The sequence below is a fragment of the Bos javanicus genome, chromosome 5 (assembly GCF_032452875.1).
Source record: "Bos javanicus breed banteng chromosome 5, ARS-OSU_banteng_1.0, whole genome shotgun sequence".
Classification (NCBI taxonomy): Eukaryota; Metazoa; Chordata; class Mammalia; order Artiodactyla; family Bovidae; genus Bos; species Bos javanicus.
Window position 1 is genome coordinate 115971979 of NC_083872.1, and position 27071 is coordinate 115999049.

A 27071-nucleotide genomic window follows, 5' to 3' on the forward strand; every position below is an offset into this window, starting at 1 on the left:
CAGAGGTGGCTCCAGAGCAGAGGAGGGTGGGGTCTTTTCACACGACGAGGGCGGCCGGGACCAAGCGGTGAGGGGTCTCAGGGCCCAGGCTAAGCACCCCATGGGCCCAGGTCTGAATCCCAGCTCTGTCCTTCGATACCTGTGAGGCTCGGAGGGGGCACATACCCTCTGGACCTCATCTCCCCCAGCGTCTACTCTGAGGGCTCCGGTCAGGAAAAGAGAAAGTTCGTGAAGCAGCCAGGACCGACTCCAACGCGGGGCGTGTGCTCAGGACGTTGTGAGCTGGGTAATCATTGCTACCATTTGACACGTAACGTTACCTCAGCTTCACGAGTACAACAGAAGGACTTGATGTTTGTCTGTATCGTGGAGGGGTCACCAAAATGCCCAGTGACCATCTGTCAGTGCACAGCCACAGTTTCTTTTCTTGTATCTTAAAAGTCATTCCCGTCTTTCTTACTCGGCTCCTCTCCAGGCCGGCTGGCAAAGCCTGGTCCTCCTCCTCCCGGGAGACAGCACCTCACTGTTTCCCCCGAGAGGAGCCTGGATCTCCGGCCCTCGGGGCCGGCCTGCTGGGACGTTGCTTTGGGACATACACGGAGCCTCTGCCCCCGTTTCCACTTTTAAGATTCACTCAGTTGGCATCTTTCATATACACCACACAGTATCAACATCTTTTCAAACAGACGCAGAGGTGATGTGACCTGCCCGAGGCCGCCCAGCAAGATACAGCCGACCTGAACAGACCTGGGCCTTCTGACACCAGATCCATTCACGCGCGTGCCCTGGGGAGGGGGCCTTCCACCCCCACCGGACGGGTGATGGCAGAGCCGGCCTCCTGGAGGGTGGGCACCAGATCAGGCACTTCAGTGGGGCTTTGAAGGGGCCGATCTTGACAGAAGGTGCGGGGGCTACCCTCCAGGGATGGCAGAGGAAGCCCAGGGCAAGGAGGTGTGAGCAGCACGGGGGACAGCAGGGTCACGGGGGTGGTGGGCAAGCAGCCGGGGTGGAGCTTCCAGCCCGGCAGCCACAGTCACACTAAGATCAGAGCAGCCCCTGAACAGACCGGCGATCCAGCTGGGGGTCAGGCCTGCGTGGGCACAGGGTGGTGACACAGTCCCTGCTCAGGACCAGGGGTGGCTCTGGGCTTGGACGGCCTGGCACAGAGTCCTGCTCACTCCTCCTCGGCTGTGTGACCTTGGGAAGGTCCAAAACCTCTCCGGGCTTCAGATCTGGGTAATTACGACCTGTGACCCCCGGGCAGTTGTGACCACGAAGCGCGATGAGACGGGAAACAGGGGCAGAGGCTCCGTGTATGTCCCGAAGCAACGTCCCAACAGGCTGGCCCCAAGGGCCGGAGATCTAGGCTGCTCCCGGGGGAACACTGAGGTGCGGTCTCCTGGGAGGAGGAAGACCAGGCTTCGCCAGCCGGCCTGGACAGGAGCCGAGCAGGAATGACAGAGAGCGGCCCCAACCAGCCCGGGCACCAGATTGATGGGGTGGAGGCCTGACCCGGGGCCGCAGAGTCGGGATGCATCAACATCGCGAGGGCATCTTTTCCTCATCACTCAACTCCTAACGGGATGACAGCTGGGATTCAATACAAAGTCATCTCCAGCCCCATTACGGCCCCAGCAAGATGGCTCCAAATTAAATCTAACAGTCAATGAAATCGTCAATATTTAATTTACTCATTGCAGGTGGCAATTCAGCCCTCGCGACGCTATTGTTTAATGGCAGAAATATTGGGATTTATCACGCATTACGGGACTCGGAATTGCCAGGCTCTCTCAGTGAGGCCGCCGCTGCCGCCCAGGGGGTGGAGCCCTGGAGGACCCTCCACGCAGGGCCACCCATTTCTGAATCCACTGGGCCCTTTTTTGGGAAACCGGACACTTGGCAAGAATTAAGGGGTGGGTGGTCCCTCCTGATCATCTCAGCCCCCGCCCCCATCCCCTGGCCTGCTCTCCCCAGAGCTGGGAGCGGCGGGAGGAAGTGCTTTCCTGCGGGCAGCACCGCAGGTGCTTGGAGCACGGCTTCATCACCCCGCACTCTGCTTCCCCAGGTGGGAGCCGTGCCCCGAGGCGCTGCCCCCGCCGCCCGGCGCCCTCCCGTACATCCTTCCTGCCCCCTCCCTCCCTGGGCTTCCTCCCGTCCTGCCCACCACCCAGGCCGCTTCCCTGGACCTACAGTGACCTCCGGGCCCACCTCTGCTGTTCTGCAGAGGGACCACACCCCAGGACCCCGGGCTGCGAGCACAACCAGGTCCGCATCAGCGCTTTCATGGGTCAAGCACAGGACTGAGCTCTTTACAAGGGTTAAAGTGAAACGGAAGTTGCTCGGTTGCATCCAACTCTGAGCAACCTCATGGACTGTAGCCCATCAGGCTCCTCCATCCATGGGATTTTCCAGGCAAGAGTACAGGAGTGGGTTGCCATTTCCTTCTCCGGAAGATCTTCCTGACCGAGGGGTCAAACCCAGGTCTCCCACACTGCAGCAGACGCTTTACTGTCTGAGCCATCAGGAAAGTAACTCTCTTTAAAAAGCTTTTCCCCCCTGACTGCGTGCGTGCGTGCTCAGTCGCTTCAGTCGTGTCTGACTCTCATGTGACCCCATGGATTGTAGCCTGCCAGGCTCTTCTGTCCATGGGATTATCCCGGCAAGAATACTAGAGTGGGTTGTCATTTCCTCCTCCAGGGGATCTTCCTGACCCAGCGATCAAACCCGAGTCCCCTGTGGCTCCTGCACCGGCAGGTGGATTCTTTACCACTGAGCCACCTGGGAAGCCCTTCCCCTGATTACTTGCACGAAAAACCTTATGAACCACAAGCAGGTTCACGCAGGGAGTGATGGGAGTCTGGGGAAGGGCTGGTGTGCAAGGCCCTATGCACTTTGCTCCTGCTCTTCCACACCGCCTCCAGGGTGAGTGTCTAAGTTAACTTCTGCTGTGGTCTGGTTGCTAAGTGGTGTCCGACTCTTTGCCACCCCATCGGCTGTGGCCTGTCAAGCTCCTCTGCCCATGGGATTTTCCAGACAAGAGTACTGGAGTGGGTTGCCATTTTTCCTTCTCATCTCCTGCACTGGCAAGAGGATTCTCTAGCACTGAGCCGCCTGGAAGTCCCCCAAATAAGCCTGTATTTGCATTTAAATAGCGCGTGTCCATGATCAAGTCAACTCTCCCTCTCTCACAGCTGCTTTTCTGCCTGGAGTTTTCACTGAGTTGGTTTTCTCCGATCCTCTTGCTACTTTTTCCTAAATTCCCTGACCGAATTAGAAAACCCTTCTCTGTACAACCAGGTGCCAGTTCCTTTTTTTTTTTTCTTCTGGAAGCTTCCATCTCCTGCTCCAACCAAAATGGGCTTCTTTCTCCCAAGGTTACGGGGTCCCCCTCTCTTGCACTTAGATGTCCTGAAGATGAGGAAACTGAATTCTCTGGCTGCAAGTTGCTCACTCCAGGCCTCACCTCATCACAGAATCGAGGTTTTGCTCGAAGCCAAGCCCCCCGCCCCCGCAATCGGGGACCCTCTGCCAGCCCCTGCTTCATCTGAGGACGAGAAGGGAAGGGTCATGTCAGCCGGGACCCAGGGAGTGAGGCAGCTGCTGATGAGCAGAGGGTGCAGGTCACCAGGGAACACGGCCACGAGGGCGCCCTGGATACAGCGACTCGCTGTTCCAGCACCAACGGATTTGTTTGCCTCCAGCAGGAAGGTAACTGCTACGAAAGCGCCTGCAGAGAGCTGGTCTGGTGGCCCCGAGGTGGCTTGATGGGGGTTTCTCTAAGCCTTTCCCGGCAATCATAGTCATCACCACAGCCGCCGTCGTCCCGGGTCAAAAGGGCAGCTCAAGGCAAGAGTGATACCCAGGCGCTTCCTAAGCAGCCAGGCAGAGTTCAGTCGCTACCTGCTCGCGAAGCACAGACTTCACTTTAATTTCAGTGCCCAAGGCCTTTCCCTGACGTCAGGACCATCGCAGGGGGCGGGGGGGCGGGCACAGAGGGGGGTTTCTGACTGATGTCCCTCCAGGCCTGGGCCCCAGAAACATGTACGGGGCAAACACCCCCAAAGTTCAAAGAGGCCCCCCAAGCCCTCTGCTCAGGCCTTCTCTCTCCACGTGGAGTAGGAGACAGGACCAGCCCCACAGGCATTTTTAGAGATTAGTTTTGTGATCGTTAAGGGTGACCTGCCCTCAGCTCAACTCTCTGGATCCCTGGTGACGGAGAAAGGCCTGGCAGACCGAGGGCATCACAGTTCTTCCCCGAAAGGGCACTGGCTCCCGCCTCGAGCCCCGCTGTGTCCGGCTGTGTCAGAACCCGGACGCCCGGCTTCTCTTTAGCACCGGGAAGTCAATGAGGAGACGGCTGGCCAGACTGCGGCCGTATTCTACGATTCCTGATGGAGGTCCCGGCCCCTTGTCTCCCTACATGGTGTTTACCGACCACCCCCCACCCGCCCCCTGAGACACGCTCCACAGTCAAGCCCCACTTCTAACGGAGGGCTCCCGCCCCGAGAGAAGGCGAGGACCCTGTGCGGCCCACCTGCAGGCCCCATGAACTGCCCACCCTCCCCACCACCCTGGCCCTTCTCACCGGGGCTCAGGCCTGACCCCTGGGCGTCCCCCCCATACCCGCTTCTCCAGCAGGAAGACAACGACCCCTGCCCCACTCCACAGAAGAGCCCCGTTCCCTGTGCCCACATTTAAACGAACCCATTATGCTAATGTCAGCCTTGATGATTAATAACTACATTTTAAAGGGAGATACCTCCCAGGGTGAGATCTTTGGGGGACAGTTCTTGCCTGCAGGCAAAGTTCTAATGTGGCTTTAGACAAGAAACGGGTCTTCTTGATTTATTCATTTGTGTGGGATTGGGGGGGCGGATAACGGAGAAGGCAATGGCAGCCCACTCCAGTACTCTTGCCTGGAAAATCCCATGGACGGAGGAGCTTGGTGGGCTGCAGTCCATGGGGTCGCTGAGAGTCGGACACGACTGAGGTACTTTGACTTTTCACTTTCATGCACTGGAGAAGGAAATGGCAACCCACTCCAGTATTCTTGCCTGGAGAATCCCAGGGATGGGGGAGCCTGTTGGGCTGCCGTCTATGGGGTCGCACAGGGTCGGACAGGACAGGAGTGGCTTAGCAGTAGCAAGGGGGGATAAAAGCCGCCAGTATCCCCAGGTTTGGGCCTGAGTCACCTGCGGCCCCCAGGGAGAGACCCCCCGCTGGGCCTGTTGGAGACGCACCGATGGCAGAGCTTGAAGCCGCCTCTCAGGATGGTTCTCACAGCACAGCCTGTCACCTACACTCACTGCTTTCCGCTGTGTGAGCCCGGACAAGCGCCTTCACCTCTCTCATCTGTTTCTTATCCATGTGCTGGAGACGAGGTGACTGGGAAAGGATGCACCCCCACCCCATCCCCAGCTGCCCCCCACCCCGCACACACCACTTCCTCCCATGGGAGCGGGAGCCCCAGCCGGGAATCTAATTTCCAAGGACCTCGCTTCCACGGGCCCATTCACCTGTCCATCAGGAAGGCAGAGCCGTCTTCAATGGAGCTAAGCCGCACGGGGCTGGGCTGGGCGATTCCAGAAATACCTTCACACGGCCTTTGAGGACGACTGGGCAGGTGTTTTGTAGAAGGCTCTTTGCCTGGGGTTTGTCTGCTCTCTCTCTCTCCTCTTTAGATTGGGGTACCAGGTATTGGGGGGACAAACAGAAATGAGAAATGCCCTTCGCATCCCCTCCCATCAGGCACGTGCCACCAACCTGACCCAGCTCTGTGACGCTGGCCTCACTCACCTGGCTGAGGCGTGACTGTGCGGCGTCCGCGCTGCAGAATCAGAAAGGGTCACACCTAGAGCTCACACTGTTAAGGGGTGGGGGCCCACCTTCTTCAGGGCAGAGTATCGATGTAATTTACTTGGTGTTCTTCTGCCTGGGTCAAAGTTGTCTCTTCTCGTTCATTTTTTAATCTTTCTTTATGTGGCTGCATCGGGTCTTCAGTGTGGGGCACAGGCTCTAGAGAGTGGGCTCAGAAGCTGTGGCTCACAGGCTTAGTTGCCCTGCGGCACGTGGCATCTTCGCAGATCGGGATCGAACCCGCGTCCCCTGCATTGGCAGGTGGATTCTTAACCACTGGACCACCAGGCTAGTCACTCTCCTTCATTCACTTATTTAGTCACTTATTATTAGCACAGACTGACATTTATTTCACACTGAGGTTTATGATCCCAAAACCGTATTTTGTTGCTCAAACTGCCCCAGCAGTAGCCCTGGGATGCTCTGAATTGGCTCCTGCATCCCCTGGATACACCCCCATCGAGATGCTGTTTCTGGGACTACACGATGCTCAGCTGCCAGGTACCCATCACGGGATGCTCTGAAGGTCAAGGAAACTTGCTGTGGTCCCAGTCACCCCCGGCTCCGTGGAGGCAACAGACAAGGGTCCGAGCTGCACGGGCTCCACGCGATGGTTGTGTGGTCTGGCCCGGCTCCCGTCAGGCAGCAGGAGACCTCCAGACGCCGGGTGTCTCCAGCACCAAGGACACCTGGCAGGCAGCGGCACCAGCTAACGACTGCGGGGTTCCTGCCCCCTCGGACCCCCCACTGCCCACAGTGCCTGCTCCATCACAAGCCGGACACGGCACATGAGCCGTGGAGTCAGAGGGTCCAGGCTTCAACCTCCGGACCTATGCTCACCACCGGCAAACGGAGCTGCTTGAGGCTGACAAGAGGTCAGCGTGTGACGGCTGGGAAGCCAGGAGGAGCTTGACGATAATCAAGTCTAGCGTTTGCTTGCCACGTGCACCCATCTGGGATGAATCTCCACCGCCTCCTTTGTCCCTTGCCACAGTCCTACAGAGCAGGGGTCCCCGACATCTGGGGTCTAACACCTCATGATCTGAGGCAGAGCTGCTGTAATAATAATAGGAATAACGTGGACAATACATGTAATGCACCTGAATCACCCCCAAATCAATGCTCCCCCATACCCGGTCCGTGGGAAAACTGTCTTCCACGAAACCGGCCCCTGGGGCCAAAAGGACTGTGGACCAACGCTGCAGAGGCCCAGTTACAGATAAGAAAAGGGAGACACAGAGAGGCTAATTAACTGGCCCAAGGACATCCCACTACTAAACGTCAGAGCTGAGACTTGAACCGTGCCTCGTGTCTCCGTGAGCTCTGGAAACTGTTGGGGTCATGACTCTGTGGCCCTCACATACCCTGACAGCACAAGCATCTCAAGGAATTGCAGGAAGTGAGCTCTGCAAAGGCCTCCAGAGACCAGATCCTTGGGAAAAGCAGGGCCCAGAGACGCTGTGCGGCCAGCCCAAGGGCACCCAGCCAGCACAGCAGAAAGCTAGGAGGGCACGCCTGCCTCACCGCTCAGCACGCTCACCTCTAAGAGGGAAGATTAAAAGGGTCCTAATGGCGAAAAGGGGCTTCCCTGGTGGCTCAGAGGTTAAAGCGTCTGCCTCCAATGCAGGAGACCCGGGTTCGATCCCTGGATCGGGAAGATCCCCTGGAAAAGGAAATGGCAACCCATTCCAGTCTTCTTGCCTGAAGAATTCCATGGACGGAGAAGCCTGGTAGGCTACAGTCCACGGGGTCGCAAAGAGTCAGACACGACTGAGCAACTTCACTCACTTAATGGCAAAAAGACCGGCAAATCCTGACCCACCCCATGTTCGAGCCCCTGGATTCCTTTCCTGCACTCTATTTTCTCAGAATGGACTCCAGCAGTCCCCAGTCCACTCTGCAAGGCTACTGGGAAGATGCTGGTACAACTCCAGAGTCAGCATCTGAGACAGGTGAAGGCGGGGCTGGGCAGGGCCAGGTGTGCGGGGAGGCAACCCCCCCACCGCCTGCTGCATAACCACCAATGACTCACCAACGCTGACCCCTCAGGTCAACTCGGGACGGCACCTGCAGGCCACCTCTCGCTGGACTGACAAGTGACCTCCGCACTGCTGCCACGCTCAACAACAGCAATTGCTCTGCCGGACTCACCCGCCCTACCTGCAGCTGTGGACTCAACAGGTAAAGGTGGGCTGGGCACCTGTGTGGTCAAGGCTCCTCCAGATGCTCTGATACACCCACTCTCAGAGCAGCTCTGGGGACCATGCTCGACATCTGAGCTCTGCCTCTGCTTCAGGAGTTCCCCACCTTGCCCTGGGGGCAAGTCAGGATGGAAGGGGCTCCTAACACACCCCGGGAAACCTTCATTCACCGTGTTTCCTCATTCAGCACCCCCACTCCATGCCCCAAGGCCCATTCACTGTGGGTGCCTCTCAAGTCCCTGGGAAATGGCCCCCCTCCCTGCACCGCGGCTGGTTTCAGGTTTTCAGCCTCTTGCAGGGGCCAGTGAGGGCTGGCCGGCCTGGGGCGGCGCTGGAGGCAGTGTGCCCAAGGTACCCTGCGCCCAAGGCAGATCCTCCGGAGTCAGGAGGATGGAAAGAAGGGGTGAGCCGCCCTGGGCAGCGTGTCCACTGTGTGCACCACTGCCCCCCGGAACCCCTGGGGGCCTCCAGGACCCAATATAGCCCTGATCACCTCCAGACACTCAGTGTCTTTGGGGAGTCTGCTCCCCCACTGCTGGAGAACACAGGCCCACCTGTGTCTCTGTCTTGAGGAACCCGCCCCTCTGCCACCATATGCCCAGTAGACACTCTGTTCCCTGGGGCACTGTCCCTTGCGTCTGCGCTGACCCTTCCCACACAGGGGCTGGGTCTGTCTCCCTGGCTGGACCGAGGGCTCCCTAAGAGGTGCTCCATCCTACACACCTTGCACCCCACCTGGGCTCTGGACAGGCGCCCCACAGCTGCTGACACACAGAATCTGCGACGCTAAGCATTGCCAGGTGAGGGGGTGGTGGGGGGGGTGAGGGGGAAGGTCCAGTAGGCTCGCGAAGGGGGCTCCTACCCTGTGGCAGCGACCGCTTTGGAGCCCCGATGCCATGTCATTCACGTTCTCCAACTCCCTGAAGGACTGGGGCAGGCAGTGGGGTCTTACGGGAGCCCTCAGAGCAGAAAACATTAATGAGAGAGAAAGGCTGGGCTTTGAAATTCAAATGCCTCTGCATTCTTCATCAACTTCTTCCAAGATGACTATGATTCAGATTGCTTTTTCCAGACCTAATCGCTTTGATGCTGTTAATGAAAATATGAAAAGGTGATTAAGGAGAACTCTTTTTTTTTTTTTCCTCTTTTTTTTTTTTTTTTAAACTTTGGGGAAATGTATAATGAGTTCTGGATGTGGGCATATCTTGGTCTATTATGCATTTCATCATTTTGTTAAGTGGGGGGAACCTTGAAAAGCCAAAGAAGTGTGGGACCTAGTCCTGGCTGAGCTGACTTTCCGAGGGGAGGGAGGAAACAGCTGCGGGCTCTTAGGCCCACCTGGTTGAACCCAAACTCCTCCACATGGCTCAGCTCAGGACTGCTCAAGTGAGTCGGTGCAGAGCTGGCCTGTGCAAGCCTTCAGTCAGCCAGTCAACAAACACTGAAGGAGCACTTCCTTGGTGCCCGGCCCTGGTGGAGCTGACCCCCGGGACTAACATGATCCCAGCCCTCTCCCTCTCCATCAGTGCACACCAGAGCTGTGTGGGTGTTTGTTTGCTCCAAAAGAAAGGAAGCTCCTTTCTCAGCAGTGATGGTGTCTTTGCTGCCAGACAACTGGGGCCCCAGGAGAGGCTGGGCCCTGACAAGTCAAGGGATAGGGGGCAGGGAACAGAGGCAGGAGAGGAGGCTGCCTGGACAGACATACAGGTAGCTCCAGAGAATCATGGCTTACCAGGACCATAGCTGGGCAACTGGTCACTGGCAGGAACGCTTAAATGGTAACTTCAACAAATTGCTGGAGTCTCAGTGGAGAAGAACTTGAGAGTGAGAAACTCCTAGGGGCCAGTCTAAAAAGGGAGGCCCCATATTTGGGGGTTCTACCTCCAGGAATCTCATCAGGTTCTCACAGTAAACCGGAAGAAAAATCCTCTCATGCCTGGTGAGGGGAGGGAAGAAGTAACTGTCCTGAAATACAACATATAGCAAGCACCTACTGTGTTCCCAGCTTTGGCAAGACATCTTGAGACGGATGGAGCACCCTGGGAGGAAGGTGTGGCCCCTGCTCCTAGAGCCATGCAACCAGCTGGGGAAGATCTAGCCCAGCATGGTGAAGTCAGGGAAGCCTTCTCAGAGGAGGTGCCAAAGTCAGTTTTTAAAGGATTAGCAGGAATATTGGAGGAGGAAGGAAAGGACGACACAGACAGAATGAGCAGAAACAACACCAGGTGCGTATGTTTCGGATGCTGATCAACCATCCAAGGCTATGGCTTGGCAGGAGGAGTTGTGTCCCTGGAGCCCTGGCCTAAGTTGACCCCTTCTTGCCCGGAAGCACAGGAAGCACTGGGTTGGGGTCACAGCAGGTGTGAGGGCAGACAGGCATGAAACATCAGTTCCATCCTTGGCCCCCCAGTGTTGGCGTGTGATGGTGTAAACACGCATGTGTGTAAGGACACGGAGTCTCATGAACATGCCCTGATGTGACCCATGCTTACACTCTCACAGACACAACCCACACACCCAGATGTGCTGGTGCCATGCAGGACGGACCCCCGCAGCCCTGGACTAAGGTTGAGCTTTGTCGCCAAATGCACTGTCCCCACAGCTGGTCACTTCCAGCCCTTGTCACCACCTCCCCAGCTTTGACTCCAGTGTATGTCACATCAGGCTAGAAATCAAGGAGAAAGAAGGCTAGTTCTTCAAACAGCGGGAATCCTTCCACCCATGCCGGGCTCACGGTGCGAAACAGAGCTGCCCAGTGTGAATGTGACTGAGACTTAATAAGGCCAGGGTGGATATGGAGACATAGATGCCAACCCATCTGTTTCAATTAATGGTATGTGTTCCTTGTTATCGAGAGTTTAGATCATATAACACTCCCAGTACCCAACCGCTAAACAAATAAAAAAGAAACATATGTTAACAAACGAGTCTGCCTGTGACTAGAAGCAAATGCCCCAGAATTTATTTTAACTTTTTGACCGCACCACACAGCATGCAGGATCCCCTGACCAGGGATCGAACCCGCACCCCCTGCAGTGGAAGCGCAGAGTTTTAACCACTAGACTGCCAAGGAAGTCCCAAACACCCCAGAATTTAACACTGAGAGAATCCTCTCCTGCATGGATGACTCCCCACGCTCACCTCTGTCCTCAGGCCTCCTCCCAGCCACACGGGACGGAGAGCTTGCTTCCTCGCATCACTAAGAAAAAATAGAGCTTTTCAGAAGCCGCTGCCACCATCACCACGTGCACCAAGCCACCCTCTCCAGAGTCTGAGGGTCCAGGGTCCGAGCTCCTGGCTGAGGCACCTCTGCTCCCCGTACCTACCCCACACCTGGGACAAGCCTCAGGTGATGCTGCCACCTGCTTGGCCTTGCCCTCCTCTGGCCACCCTGAAGCTGGTCCTGAGCAGGAAGTGCAGGTGACGGACGGGCCATAGTGGGGTTCCTGTTTGCCCGGCCCGCTGTCCCAGCAACCTAGGAAGTCTGTGACAGGCCTGGTGACACCAGTCACCACTCATGGCACCCGCTCCCCCATGTGACATGAAACCCACAAGCAGGACGAATCTGGCCTCTCCCACTCTGACCTGCCCACCCCAGCCCCCTTTGACCACCCCCAGAGCACGTGCTGGGGACCATGGCAGTAGCCCCCCTGCTCATAGCCCCCTACCAGGAAGACAGGAGGGAACTGAGGATCCAGAGCCCTGAGAATATGCCCGAGCCCACACAGCTAAGAATTCCAAGAGGCAGGATTCCAACCCGGGTCTCTAGGCTCCAGTCGTCCTCCCCCACGGCAAAGGGGCCCCTCCGAAAGCGGCCGCGCGAGCGCTGTCCGCGGTGCTGAACCGTCGCAGGCACGGCCGCCCTCCTACCGGGCTTGCAAAGGTTCCTTCTCACCTTGCCCAGGAGGGGGCGCTAATCAGTTTTGCGTCATTTCCAGAATTCCTGTTGGTTAAAGATCTAAATTGTGGACTTCATGTTACTTTAGGGAAAAAAGCAAATTTATGATTTATGTACCACCACAGGGCAGACACCCCACAGCTGGCTTCGTACACTTTTGACCATTCTGTCCTATTTCCAGAGTTACACAATGTTTTTCCTCTAGTAACCAGGAGCTGCCCTGTTGCCCAAGGTTTTATGGCCACGGACAGCCCTGACCCGTTTGCCTAAGCTCAAAATCTCACAGTGGGTTTGAGGTAGGACGCCCCATACGGCAGTACATGTTTAGAACACGTGTGTTTTTATTAAGCACTGAAGAGATATTAGAAATAATAAAATGTGTGGCATTTAAAGAACAACAGTATCATCTGTAAACATCCCAGCTTAAGAAAAGGAACACCAGTTTTGAAATACTCCTGCCTGCCTTCCCTACTTCCTCTCATATCTGAGTAACTACTATTTCGTATTTATCCTTCCCTGACTTTTCTTTAGAGTTGAACAAATACATTTATTTAAACATACATATACTGTTTTGAACGTTTTGTACTTTCTATAAATGGACTCATACCAAAGCATTTTTCTGAAACTTCCTTTCTGGACTCAAGTACAAACGCGACCTCAAGTACAAATGTATTCTTGCCTGGAGAATCCCACGGACAGAGGAGTCTGGCGGAGCCCGCTACAGTCCATGGGGTCACAAAGAGTCTGACACGACTGAGCATGCGCATTCCTTAATTCATGTTGTCACTGATGGCCTGTGGGCCACGGGGGACAAGGAGGAGCTGCGGTCTGGGGGCTGCCTCTCTGAGTGGGTGCTGCTGCTGAGGCCAAGTCCACCTGTGATGAAAGGGAGAGGGGGCCCCACTCAAGAGGCTGCCATGGCCTCCAACATGCATGGGTAGCCTGGGGGCATCAGGGCAGCATCCCCCGCCGGACATACAGATGGCACACACTGCCCCGTTCTGCAGTCCCTGGAGAGCAGCCAAAGGCAGACAGGAAGCCTGGTCTCTGCCCACTTTCTCTCCACCTCTTCTTCACCGTCCCCCAAGGGCTGCCCTGCACCCTTGAGCCTGGGTCTTCACCTCACCCCAGGCATCACAGACACGCCTCTCCCCTCCTCACCATTCCGGCTCTTTCCAGCCTCAGAGGCAGACTCAGCATCCAGGATCATCTCTGTTTACCAGCTCTGAGTTTTCAGAAACTTTGTCTCACTACAGATAAACTTATTTCACTAAACTCTCTGAGATGCTCCCAGTTTACAGTGTCTGGGTTTCCAAATTCTCTCTTAGAATTTTGCTTTTTTAAAACATTGAGGTGAAATTGATAGAACATAAAAATAACCATTTTAAAGCGAACAGTTCAGTGGTATTTAGTCCGTTCACAGACTGGGCAACCACCACCTCCCTCCAGTTCTGAAACATTCTCATCGTTCACCACGACGCCCTTGGCTACGTCTGCAGGATGGATGCTTGTCTGCTGTCCCCATCGACGTCCGGAAACTCCTGGAGGATGGGGAGTGTCAGTCATTTCCATTCCATCCTCCAACCTTGTTCAAAGTCACTGACAACACACGCTCGAGTCAACTAACTTGCAAAAGCGTGGTCACGTGGTTTCGAGTGTCTCCTGAGTCTATGCCAACTCCTTAAGGCACTATCGGTGTGCACCACTCATTACCAAAGTACCCCCGGGGTCCTCGCTGCAGCCCTGGCTGGGCACTGGTCGTGGGGAGCGAGGCCACATGAAAACCTCAGTGAACAGGGTTGGGAGGGGCTGTGCTAAATCAAGGACCTGTAGAGAGATGCAGGTGTACAAAGCCAGCCACTGCTGCTGTCATCAGTGGTGCCGACTCAGGGCAGGCTGGGAGGGGCTCGGGCTCCCCTCAAGTCAAGCCCACTGGCCCCCAACATCACAGTCCCTTTACACAGTACCAGCAGGACCCACACACACGTCTCTGTGACCCGACTCATCAGCTATTACTCAAGACTTGCTGACAATAGGGCTGAGGTCTCAGGCACCACTGCCCCCCTGCCCCACCTCTGCCCTGGAGCTGAGTCTCTTCACAAGGGTAAAAGTGCCCTCTCTGTCTAACCCGGGACCAGGAAGCAACATCTGTCACCCGGCACTGCCACCCAGAGTCATCAGCACAGCTAATTACCACTAATTGTAATATCGTTTCTGTCTCGCTGCTAATACATTTAGACTTGCTAATCAAATCAAACCATTCCACCTTGCCACGCTACTTGCCAATAAACATTTCTGCAAAGCAAGAAATAAATAACTCCAAGCTTTGTTCTCTCCTCTCTGTAGCCACTTCCTGCAGAGACATGGCGGGGGTGGGGGGTCATTTATTTCTCTCTGGGACCACAGGCACGGAAGGAATTGGAAGTGGAGCCAGCCTTTACTGTCTAGAGCTTCCAAAGAGAGAGGGAGACAAGGGAAGGCATACCTGGGGACTTGGAAGACAAGGCGGGAAGTAGACAGGGAGAGAGGGAAGAGGGGGAGGAGAGAAGATGTCCCTCTGGAGCGGCACGGTCTGTTCCTGTGCCACCTCCTCCCTCGCGGGGACGCAGTCTCCTGCCACCCCTGGCTGGACTGGTGGCTCCTACTCAGGACCCCCTCAGGTGTCTAAGCCCCCCTACTTCCACTCACCAAGTTGGGGTGCCCTGATCTGCCACCAGGCCTGCCTGCGAGTTTGTCAACGGCAGGGGCTCTGTGCTGCGGGTCTGTTTCCCCAGCATCTCACATTTCCGGAAACACTCCCAAACACTCAACACACGGCCTCACAAGCAGAGAGGTGCCACTCTCCTCGAGGCGACTGAGGCTCAGAGGATGCTAAGCACCCGCCGAGCCACACGTCGCCAGTGAAAAGCACAACCTAAGAGTCAGTCCTGGGCCTGTGCTCCTCCAGGAAGAGGGCTGGGGAGGAGCCTAAACAAGAGCCACACGGGCAGCCACGAGGAAATGTGAAGGCCACAGAGCGCTCCCCTCAAGGACACGCTGGAGTCAGTCTGAGAATTCTGGAATGGAAACTGACAAAAGGTTGACCATGAACGCAACTTATAAATGCGTCCAGTTACTATAGCAATCATGCAGAAGAATTTCCTCGCCCTACACACTGCCCCAGTGCTGAGAGAGGGGCTTGCTCCAGGAGGGCAGGCGATCGCAAGCTCTGCCAGCCCCCTTCACCTCGGCAAACACCGACCCTGATTGCCCTGCCAGCCTCGAGAGCACAGAGGCAGGGGAGAGGGGAGGTGGAGGCGACCCTCATCCGGGTCTGCAGGACTGGACCAAGATGCCTCCCTACCCCCAGGCCAGTGCTTTTGCCCAGAAGACAGCAACTGCCTGGCATCCCTGCCCTCTCTCCCTCCTGTCTGCTTCTATTTATCCGGTGGCAGCAGCAAGGTGGGGAGGGAATGAATGAAGCAACTCTGGCAAGGCTGGTGTGTGGAAGGGGGATCGAGGGGGAAGACGAGGGAGTAATAATAAACCCTGAGTATTGACTCCAAGCCAGCATATCCGCACCATCACGACCAGCGAGTCTGGGAGGTGGCTGTTGTTAATAAGGCTTTCCCGGTGGCTCCGCCAGTAGAGAACCCGCCTGCTACTGCGGGAGACACAAGAGAGGTGGGTTCGATCCCTGGGTCAGGAAGATCCCCTGGAGAAGGAAAGGGCAACCCACTCCAGTATTCTTGCCTGGAAAACTCCATGGACAGAGGAGCCTGGTGGGCTACAGTCCATAGGGTCACAAAGAGTCAGATCTGAATGAGTGCACACACATGCACACTGTTCACTTCAGTCCAGTCCAGTCACTCAGTCGTGTCCGACTCTCTGTGACCCCATGGACTGCAGCACGCCAGGCCTCCCTGTCCATCACCAACCCCCAGAGTTTACTCAAACTTATGTCCATTGAGTCGGTGATGCCATCCAACCAACCATCTCATCCTCTGTTGTCCCCTTCTCCTCCTGCCCCCAATCCCTCCCAGCATCAGGGTTTTTTCCAATGAGTCAGCTCTTCGCATCAGGTGGCCAAAGTATTGGAGTTTCAGCTTTCGCATCAGTCCTTCCAATGAACACCCAGGACTGATCTCCTTTAGGATAGACTGGTTGGACCTCCTTGCAGTCCAAGGGACTCTCAAGAGTCTTCTCCAACACCACAGTTCAAAAGCATCAATTCTTTGGCACTCAGCTTTCTTCACAGTCCAACTCTCACATCCATACATGACAACTGGAAAAACCATAGCCTTGACTAGACAGACCTTTATTGATAAATTAATGTCTCTGCTTTTTAATATGCTGTCTAGGTTGGTCATAACTTTTCTTCCAAAGAGCAAGCGTCTTTTAATTTCATGGCTGCAGTCACCATCTACAGTAATTTTAGAGCCCCCCCCAAAAAAGTCAGCCATTGTTTCCACTGTTTCCCCATCTATTTGCCATGAAGCAATGGGACTAGATGCCATGATCCTAGTTTTCTGAATGTTGAGTTTTAAGCCAGCTTTTTCACTCTCCTCTTTCGCTTTCATCAAGAGGCTCTTTAGTTCCTCTTCGCTTTCTGCCATCAGGGCAGTGTCATCTGCATATCTGAGGTTATTGAGGCACACTGTTACTAAACCCATTTCACACACGAGGAGCCTGAGGCTCGGAAGGTCATCCAACAACCGAAAGGTTGGAGGCAGGGCTGCCAGCCAGGTCAGGGCAGCTCCAACCCACGTTCTCCCCGCTCCTGCACAGCGTCCTCCAGCAACCCCCTTCCTCTCCCACCTGGAATCTCCGAGCCACAGCTTCGGCCCGAGCGATATCCACACACGGGCTCAGACACGTAAGTAAAACAATGAGAAGCACATCCTGCATCCGGTGAGGCTGTCGATTTTAATTAATTTCAGACTTTATGTGTCTCTGGCAATTATTTGTAACAAGGTTTACAGAGGGCATTTAAAATTAATTGTGATTTTTATCTAGAAATCAATGCTGATTTTTTAAAGTAGCTCATTAGGGGCGAGTATGTACTACAGGAGCAGCAGGCTCGGTGGCAGGAAGGAGGCACCTGGGGTGAGGGAGGAGCCGCCAACGGCAGACACCACAACTGCAACGACAAGATCAAAGCCAGGGGAAGCAGGAGATGAGGTTCTGGGGGACGAAAGAGAACCCGATTCAGATGGGGCCAAGTGGGAGGAAACCCATTTAATAACCTAAAATGGGAAAAGGGAACCAGGCTCCTCTACTCCGTGGCCTTGGCTGGTGATTCTTGGGCAGGTGCAGCCACCCAGGCCACTCAGCCCGGGGAGCTCGGCGACCCTGGACACCAGCGGCAAGCCTGGAAGAGCCGAGACAGGGGACCAGGGACCCGGGCCACAGGGCCGGTGACGAGGACTCTGAGATTATCTTCTGCCCTTTCTGGGATCTTTTTTTTTTTTTTTTAAGTTTAAAAGAAATATGCGTTAAAATTCATCCTGAAAGGATCAATGCAGATGAACAGAAATGTCTCAATACATCAAATATAGGTGAAAACAGCCTGACACCAGACTATTCACCAACTGTTAGCCCTCCTTCCACCTGGACATAGAGGTCACAGGACTAGAATCCAGAGTCGTCTTCGGAGTTTAAATAATAAAACCGCTGATATTTGCAGAGGCTTTATAGCAAGTAAAGGTATTTGCTGCTTCCACTTTGCAGGCAGGGAAAATGAGGTTCAGGAAGTTTCTGTGTCTTACCCAAGTGTGTGAGATGAGTAACTGGGGCCGGGTCTCTCCCTCCAGGCTCCAATATCCTTAATCTTTCCCTGAGGTTAGCAAGGGCTGACAACCATCACCACCAGCATCACAAAACCACTGTCACCACCATCACCACCATGACCACCACGACCACCACCATTATCTCCACCATCACCACCAGCATCCCCACCACCACAAGAAGAAAAGACTCACTAAGGGCTGAAGAAGCATGCCATCCATACCTTTCCGCTTGGTCAGGCGGCCAGGGAAAGGGTGACCCTCACCCAGAGCCCTGGTTCTCGAAGTCCAGGGGCCCCAGAATCCTGTGGGGAGTGTGCCTTGGGCCAGTGGTGGAGCTCCTGCTTCCACAAGTGCGGGGTGACGCCAGGTTCCTGCTGGCAAACGAGCTCCTGGGAGATGCAGATGCAGACGGTCAGGGGGCAGCCTCTGAGGACCCCGACTGAAGGCTCAAGCAGGGCCTGAGTCTTTGCAAAGTCTGGAATTACTAGTGGAGAGGAAGGGCCACCCGAGAGTTTAAAAAAACGTATGTTACGTGGTCATTACACCTGTGGAAGTACTTCACACATACACTTATCTGTATTAAAACTCGCTCCACAATTTATCAAGTACATTTTTAAGGTGGCAGGATTACTTATCTTGTCGTTTTTCATTTAAAGTTTTAAATTCCAAGAAAAGTCATGTACCACTTCCGGCACCTGTGATTTCCCTCCCAAGTATCAGTGGTACCCGCTGGAGGCCAACAGAACGTAAGAGGAGCAGACAGCTTTCAAGAGCAGAACCCAGGAAGCCCAGACCTACACAGTGACATCAGATGTCACACAAATAACTGCCTGCAAAGACATGCTTGTTCTGAAACGTGGTATCTAAGCCTCACAGGTTTTAAAAGTAATGTCAGCAGCATTTTGTGCCATCTTGTTATCAACTCTGGACGGGTTCCCAGCTGGGACACAAGGCGCTCTGCTCTTTGGATGCCAACTTCAGGAGCTTCTAGACTTTTAAAGCTTTCTGCTTCCTCTTTACACAAGCATCTTGTCCTCTTGTCTTTAGGATATAGCAGCAAGAGCACATTCATCACGTTTACAGTTTCTAAGGCTCATCCACTATCTAGTGATTCAAACGTCACTGCTGTGAGCCTGTGTGTGAGACACAGACTCGACTGAGCAGCACTGGCCCCTGATACACGTCTCTGCTCCTCCAGGGTGTAGTGGGCACGACATTTCCTCATAGAGACGTGTTGTGATGGTAAGTTAAACTGGAAACACTCAGACCTGCCACAGGAAGTGGCTGATGGTGAAAACCATGATCATCACTGATGTCATCATTGCTAAGTCGCTTCAGTCGTGTCCGACTCTGTGCGACCCCATAGACGGCAGCCCACCAGGCTCCACCATCCCTGGGATTCTCCAGGCAAGAACACTGGAGTGGGTTGCCGTTTCCTTCTCCAATGCAGGAAAGTGAAAAGTGAAAGTGAAGTCACTCAGTCGTGTCCGACTCTTACTACAGCCCACCAGGCTCCTCTGTCCATGGGATTTTCCAGGCAAGAGTACTGGAGTGGGGTGCCATTGCCTTCTCCGATGTCATCATTACAACCATTATTACCATTATTATCACCATAACCACCACAACCTTTACCACCACTAGCATCATTACATTAGCATCCTCACCATCCACTTTATCACCGTCATCACCAACTTCACCATCTTTGACATCACCCTTATCCCCATCCTCACTTCGTCACCTTCATCCCCACCCTCACCTTCATCCCCATCCTCACCACCCTCACCTTCATCCCCATCCTCACCTTCATCCTCATCCTCACCACCCTCACCTTCATCCCCATCCTCACCACCCTCACCTTCATCCCCATCCTCACCTTCATCCTCATCCTCACCACCCTCACCTTCATCCCCATCCTCACCACCCTCACCTTCATCCCCATCCTCACCTTCATCCCCATCCTCACCACCGTCTCTGTCCTTGTCACCCTTTCTTCCCCATCACCATCACCACCACCACCACCACCACCATCACCACTGTGACCATCATTACCTCCAACCTAAATGAAGCCAGAGGTGTCTTTCTGGAGGGTAAGGATCTGCCCCGGGCTTTGGGGCATGAGCAGTGTCTTGTTCAAGAGAAAAGGGTCAGTCCAGGCAGGAGCAATGCCGTAGGCTAAGACCGGTGACCCACGGGCATTTGGTATGTCTGGGAAACAGTCAACAGCTTTGTGTCAAGAGATGAGGTTGAAGAAGTGATCTGAACCCAGAAAATGAAAGGTCCAGTCTACTGACTACAAAGAATTTCTGAATCTTCTTCCTTAAGGCACTGACTTACAGACCGTGTTCCCTGGTGCCCAGCGTGTCTCCCACCTGCCAGTGGTCCTGGAGTTGGGCCAGAGGGCGGACCGTAGGCTGGGGCTCCAGGCCTGGCCCCAGCTTCAGCACAGCAGGTTCTCTGACTCAACTCACTGGGGCAAGAGGCTGAGGCAGACGTGAAGCTCTTGCCGTGGGCAGTGGGGACCGGGAGATGGTTTTTAAGCACAGAAACATCACGCAAGGGCTCTACTTTAAAAAGACAGCCTTAGTGATGGTATGGAAGACAGACCCTAGAGGCAGTTAGGAGGCTGCTGACCAGTGAACCAGAGGTGCAGAGGTGGAGAAAAGTGAGGGAAATATTTAGTAGGTGAAACGGGCGAGATGATGGTAGGGAGCTGGGGGTGGCGATGAGAGCTGAGGCCAGGAGCACCCAGAGAGATGGGTGTCTTGGAAACTTCACAGTGGAGGATAATGGTCTGGCCTAAAGACACAGCGGGAGAACTCGCCTCTCTGGAGCCCCCACCATGCACCAAGCTCTGTGCTAAGCACCTCCCACCCTTCACTCGGCCTCATCCTTCAAGTTCTACAAGCAAGTGTTCGGATTACCTCCACTTCTCAGGTGAGTGAAAAGGAAGCTGAAGGATCATCAGTAACTTGCTCAAGATCAGGATGAACAAGAGTTAGAGAAGGGATCTGAGAGCTGAAACCACAAAGAAATTTTCAGAGTCAGAGTTACTGTAGAAAACAGAACTGCAGTTATCTGCACAAAAAAAAAAAAGAAAGAAAAACAAACGGAACACTGGCAGAGTCCTCCGAAATCTTCAAAATAATCCCAGCCAACTGCACATTTTTGTCCACTACTCCTTATGTCATTTTGTCGTCTGTGAGAGCCCAAACAACAAAAGTTTAAGAAATATTAATACCAATGCCAGAAGAAGAAGTCTCACCGAGAACAGTCTGCGGATTACTACTCTTCCTTGCACCTCGGGAGGAGCCTGGGTTGATGCTGGCAACGCGGACCTCACCCCAGGGCCAACCCAGACCAGCAAAGAACGGGAACCTAGCCCGAGGAACTACTCACAGAGCTGCCTGATTAGCAGATGGGGGGAGCCTTTCAACAGACATCCTTGAACCCTTTGGGTCAGGGGATGAGGAAGACTCGGACGTGGTGGGGGGTGGTGACAGTGACTCCAAGAAGCGGCCTCCCAAGCCCACAGGACCTCCTGTCTCTGGGTTCTCCTCCGTGGGGCCCATGGCACGGCTTTTTCACCCGTGAAACGTGACCTTCCAGTGGGTTAACGTATGCGGCAACAGCAGACACGCAAAAATGCCACCGTGTAACATGAGTGTTAGTGAGTGAAAGGACTCGGGGAATCGGTGCCGCATCTGCACTGACTGATCATCATAAGAGACAAAAGGGAAAGTAAACCACACACTGTAAGACTACAAGGTCTTACAAACTACCATAAGCAGCTTACGTTGTTAATGGCCGTGTTTTTAGTGTCAACACCAAACTCTAGGAGAGTCTTGCAGCTGTGCCCGCCCCTTTGTAGAGCTGTACATGAAGCAGCCAACAGGCTTGGTGGACGCTTCTGCTGCATCCACGTGACCCACACCCACGCCCACTCACGCCCACGCCCACGGGGCAGAGATCCATCAGGAGCTACGAAGCCAGCGGGATACAAGCTCCCTGGAAGGTGATGGTGTCAACACTAGGGATCCCAGGGTCACAGGACGTCAGTCTGACGGAGGGGGCTAGCCTTAGACTGTCTCCACTTGGGGATGCCCTGTGAAACCCCGAAGGCTTCTCTCTGCCACAGGCCTGTCTAGGGTGTACAACAAACGTCCCACCCAGCAATCCCACTTCTGGATGTGTGTTCAAAGTAAGTGAAAACAAAGACCTGAACAGACACCTGTCACCCCACGTCCACAGCAGCTTTATTCACGGGAGCCGAAAGGCGGAAATGACTGCACTGTTGATCAAAGGGTGGATGGATAAGCAGGAGGTGGCATATTCATGGGTCGGAATGTTATCCAGCCAGGGAAAGGAACGGAGCCCCAGCACAGGCTGCAACATGGATGAGCCTTAAGGACGCTGCTCAGTGAAGTAAGTCAGGTACAAAAAGACAAGCATGTATGATCCCACTCAGATGAAGGACCGAGGGTCATCAGTTTCAGAGACAGAAAGTAGGGTGGTGGTTGGCAGGGGCTGGGGGAGGGAAACCAGGAGTTACTGTTTGTTCAGTAGGGACAGAGTTTCAGTTCTGGAGAAGCGGGTGATGGTGGTACAACATGGGGAACGTACTGAATGCCACTGAATCGCCCACTTAAAAATGACTGAGATGATACATTTTATGTAATATGCACTTTACCACAACAGAAAATTCAGTGTTACTTAACAAATCTATGCTGTTAAGAAAAGAACAAGCAAAAGTCCTCTAACTGTTCCTCCAAGATGAGCTCTGCGTGCCCCTAAATGGAAGCCGCAACAGTCAACGGTGAGGCCAACAGAGGCTCCCTGCCTACGTCTAAGCCGGGCGGCCACAGGGGACCTGCCCCCGCAGGCCGGGGACAGCCTCGGCCACTGTCCAGAGCAAGGCAGCCGGGCTTTACCGCAGCCGGGGCACGATTCAGGCGGCAACGCTGGTGCCTTTCACCTCTGGGCACCGAGGACGTGAAGTGAGAATGAACGACCTTCCCGGAGAGGAGAGGGCTGTCCCGCGGCCGTATTTCGGCCGGCGGCCCTGTGCCGCCGCTCACCACCTCCACGACCTCCACAACCTCTCTGACCTCCTCCACCTCCACCACCTTCCCCAGCTCCGTCACCGCCCCCCATCCTCCGCCTCCATGACTTCTCCCACCTCCATCACCTCTATCAACTCCCCCATCTCCCCACCTCCACTACCTCCCTGACCTCCTCCACCTCCATCCCCTCCCCCTCCTCCCCTCCCCCATCCCCTCCCCCCACCTCAGCTGGGCCCCATTTGGCCCCTCCTGCAGCTTGCCTCTTGGCTCTGCTGGCCTCTGCGCTTGCACACCGCAGGAGGGCTCATCTGGGGACATGGGACAGCAGCCCCATGCATTTTTCTGAGCTGGCCAGGGGGTGGGTGGGAAGGAGCTGCCAGAACCCTGAGCTTCACCTCCTTCGGGGCCTGCCTTCCAAAATGCCCTTGGTAAACGTGTCAGTGAGCAACCTAAAAGAGGGAGCTGTGGTCGGGTCACAGGACAGACTGCTGGGCCGAGTGGGAGAGGCTGACTCCTGGGCAGAGGGGACTCCACTTGGCCTGGTGAAACCCCCCACGTGCAAACACCCCAGCATCCCTCACTCCCAACAGGAGCTTGTCACCTCCTGGGGCAGTGGGCTCTCTCCACACACTCCTGATCCTTAGAAAGTGCTAGAGGTTAAGCCAAAATTCAGCTCCATGTAACTCCCTCCAGCCCCACACCCTCTGCTGTCTTAGGAAGGAAGCACCCAAGCCAGGGGAGGATTCTGCAAGAGTTTGGACAGAGCTGCCTGGCACAACAGGTTAGGACGGCACTGCCCTGCCTGCCGAGTCAGAGCAGAGGCTCAGGAGGACGGTGGTGATGGGAGCAGAGTGATGTGAATGAGCCAGGGCCTGAACCGGACTCCGCGAGCTGGGCAGGGGGGCCAGCGGGAGGGGAGGGAAATGGGCAGTGGGACCCCCACCCATAATCCAAGGAAGGCGTGACTAGCTCCCACTGGTAGACACAGTGGGTTAATGTCCACCCAGAACCGCAGAATGTGACCTTTGGGAATCAGGTCTTTGCACATATAATTAGTTAAGATCATACTGGATGGAGGGACCCAAAATGTAATGAGTGGGCTCCTCGCAAGAAAGTGAAAGTCACTCAGTCGTGTCTGACTCTTTGAGACCCCATGGAATTCTCCGGGCCAGAATACTGGAGTGTGGAGTCTTTTCCTTCTCCAGGGGATCTTCCCAACCCAGGGATAGAACCCAGGTCTCCCACATTGCAGGTGGATTCTTTACCAACTGAGCCACAAAGGAAGCCCCCTTATAAGAAGGGAGGACACAGACTCAAAGAGAACTCAGCCATGTAGAGACAGAGGCAGAGACCAGAGGGAAGCCGTCTCGAGCCCAGGAATACCTGGAGCCCCCAGAAGCCAGAAGGGGCAGGAAGGACCCTCCTCTGGACTCTGGAGGGAGCACAGCCATGCTGGCGCCTTGATTTCAGACTTCTGGCCTCCACATCGTGAGGGAGTACATTTGACCCTCCTGCCATAGGGCGCTCTGTTACAGTGGATGCAGGAGCCTCACCCAGCAGACACGAGAGTTAACACTCGGGAAGGGAAGTAGCCAGCCGAGGTCCCCGGGCTCAGGAGCAGCCAGGCTGGAAGGTCCCTTCCCTGGCCCTGCTTCTGCTCCTTGCCAGCCTCCTCCACCCGCATCTAGAACACCTCCTACCTCTACTCACAGGCCTGCTGATTACAAGGAAAGATCTGTAAACGTCCCCACTTCCGCCGTAGCCAAATTAGTGTCATTACAGGAAAGAAGTCCAGATAAAAATACCCAAGCCCAGGGCGTGCCAGGGAGAGCTTCAGCCCATCCCCAGGGCAGCCTGCAGCACCCGATCAAGCTGGGCAGCCGCCCACCTTCCAGGCCGGGGCCACCGTCCCCCTCCTGCCGGCCAGCACCGAGCCGTGCGCCGGGCACCCCGTTTGCCTTTTACATCAACTAAACAAAGCAGAAGAGATGCGAACACAGCCTTGGAAAATCGGGTCAGCACATTCCTCCCTCCAGTCGCCAAAGAAAGTCAGAGTGGGGGGTAGGGGAGAGCTGGGGGTGGATAAATTACTGTGCCCGAGTCCAGCTGCACCAGGATGTAATAAAATGTGTTGCTAAGATACAAGTGCCAAAGAAGTTCATTAAAGGACACTTTCAACCGAGCTGCCAGACTCTTCTCCCTTTAAATGCTGCTTACTTGGTACCGTCCCTCGTGTTTATAATTAGATCCGCAATATGAGAGTGCGGCCTCCATTCAGGCCCACTCAGCAGACTCATTAATAAACTAACTTCAACAAGCCACGGGGCTGCGGCCAGGGCTTTGGAAGCCGGGGTTGGGGGTGGGGGTGGAGGTAGCGGGGCGTGGGCAGGGGCAGGGGGGCGGGGCTGTTTTTATTTATAGAAATAGATTTGAGGGCCACTTCTTTATCTAAATGAGGAGTGACGACTCTTAAGGAAGCTCAACGGCCCTCCAGCACCACTACCAACTGTTCTGTTCTAACAGCGCTGGGGGCTCCAGGGTGGGGGTGTCGGGGGGAGCAGGCGGCTCAGGGCGGGGGGCTCCAGGGCGGCAGGCTCGCTGGACCTCAGGGCTCACCATCGAGACTCACCCCGGAGCTCTGAACGTCAGCATCACGCAGGAAATGACTAGGTCACGCCCCAGCCTGATGAGGCTGGCGGACAGACACCAGATCCCGCTGGGAGGTCAGGACAAGTGCCTGCTTCGGCTGGGCCTGGACGATGAGGGAGGAGCCAGGTGTCCAGGGCCTGGGGAGGGGCCGCAGAAGGGCGATCAGAAGAGGTGGGTTTGGTCCAGCCTGTGGGAGTGTCCTTCAGGCCAGCGCATTTAGAAAAAGCCTGAATGTTCCGCCCACATCTAAACTGCAGATTTCTTCTTACATGGGTTTCTGCCTCTCTTGGGGAGAAGGAAATGGCAACCCACTCCAGTATTCTTGCCTGGAGAATCCCGTGGACAGGGGAGCCTGCGGGGCTGCTGTCCATGGGGTTGTACAGAGTCGCACACAACTGAAGCGACTTAGTATGCATGCATGCATTGGAGAAGGAAATGGCAACCCACTCCAGTATTCTTGCCTGGAGAATCCCAGGGATAGAGGAGCCTGGTGGGCTGCCATCCATGGGGTCACACAGAGTCGCACATGACTGAAGCGACTTAGCAGCAGCAGCTGCCTCTCTTGAAAAAAAAAATGTAAAAGGCAGGCTGCTTGGGGCCCATGCCACTTGACAGGGATGCTGCTGGGCCTGGCTGTCCCTGGGCCCAGGGCGCTCACCGGCGCACCCGCAGGGTCAGGGTCTTCGGTCCTGCAAGAGTCAGGGCACCTCAGGTGGTGACTGGGCCAGGACAGAACTCCAGATGAGCCTGGGCGTTTCTGAAGCACAGAACCTCAGCACCAGCCCGGTCTCCCATCCAGCCGCAGCTGGTGCCCCCTCTTTACTATGAGGTGCTGGATGGGTGGTCAAAGGTCTCAGAACAAACAATTCAATCCCCAGGCAGAGCCCTCAGGAAGAGAATTCTCTAGGCTGGGAGCTGAAATCCGCCTTCTGAAGGTACCTTCCAGGTTCTACTCTACATTCTGTCCCTTGAAAGGGCAGCTTTGGGACTTCTACGGTGGTCCAGTGGCTAAGACTCCACTATCCCAGTACAGGGGGCACAGGTTCAATTCCTAGTCAGGGACTAGATCCCACATGTTGCAACTAAGACCTGAGGCAACCGAACAAACAAATATTAAAAAAAAAAAAAAGAAAGAAAGAACCATTTTTTGTTCTTCATGGCGACCAGTCAGCGGTTTAAAGGCAGGGGCAAGCAGTCTGGAGAGGTCGGTCCCCACCCTGTTCCATCTACTCCGGGACCTCCTTGCTTAGCTGTCACTGATTCGCCTGGCCACACTAGCCTCGACTAGAAATGCCCGGCACAACCCGTCTCAAGGCCTTTGCAGAGGCTGTTCCCTTTGCCTGGGACACTCTTCCTGCAGAGAATTACGAGGGTCCACCCTCCAGCTTCTTCTGTAGGCCTTGAGCCACGCCTGAGGGCCCTCTCGACCCCCTCCCTCTGCCCACCCCCTCTGCCGGAGCGCCCATCACCTTCCCCCGACCCTGGGACTCACCTATGGTGTTTCCTGCCTGTTATCTGTCTCCCTTCTAGGACTGTGAGCACGCCTCTGTCCACCACCATGTCCCCAGCACCCAGCACGGAGCGGGTGCCCCGTGGCATGTGCCAAATTGTCACACTCGGCCCTCAGCGGAGGCTGCCG

At 55.1% G+C, this 27071-nt stretch overlaps 1 protein-coding gene, 1 long non-coding RNA gene and 1 other non-coding gene across 4 annotated transcripts in view; 1 reads left to right on the forward strand and 2 right to left on the reverse strand.

Annotated features, from left to right (window-relative positions):
• Positions 1-27071, reverse strand: part of PHF21B (PHD finger protein 21B) — an 86239-nt gene that overhangs the window by 44154 nt on the left and 15014 nt on the right. The window lies entirely within an intron of this gene.
• On the forward strand, positions 7442-7513 carry TRNAW-CCA (transfer RNA tryptophan (anticodon CCA)). The gene has a single exon. It is a non-coding gene; the product is annotated as a tRNA-Trp (tRNA).
• LOC133248517 (uncharacterized) lies at positions 12710-22949 on the reverse strand. Its single transcript, XR_009736740.1, has 3 exons — positions 19773-22949; positions 17945-18112; positions 12710-17118 (listed from the first exon to the last, which is right to left on the reverse strand). It is a non-coding gene; the product is annotated as an uncharacterized LOC133248517 (long non-coding RNA).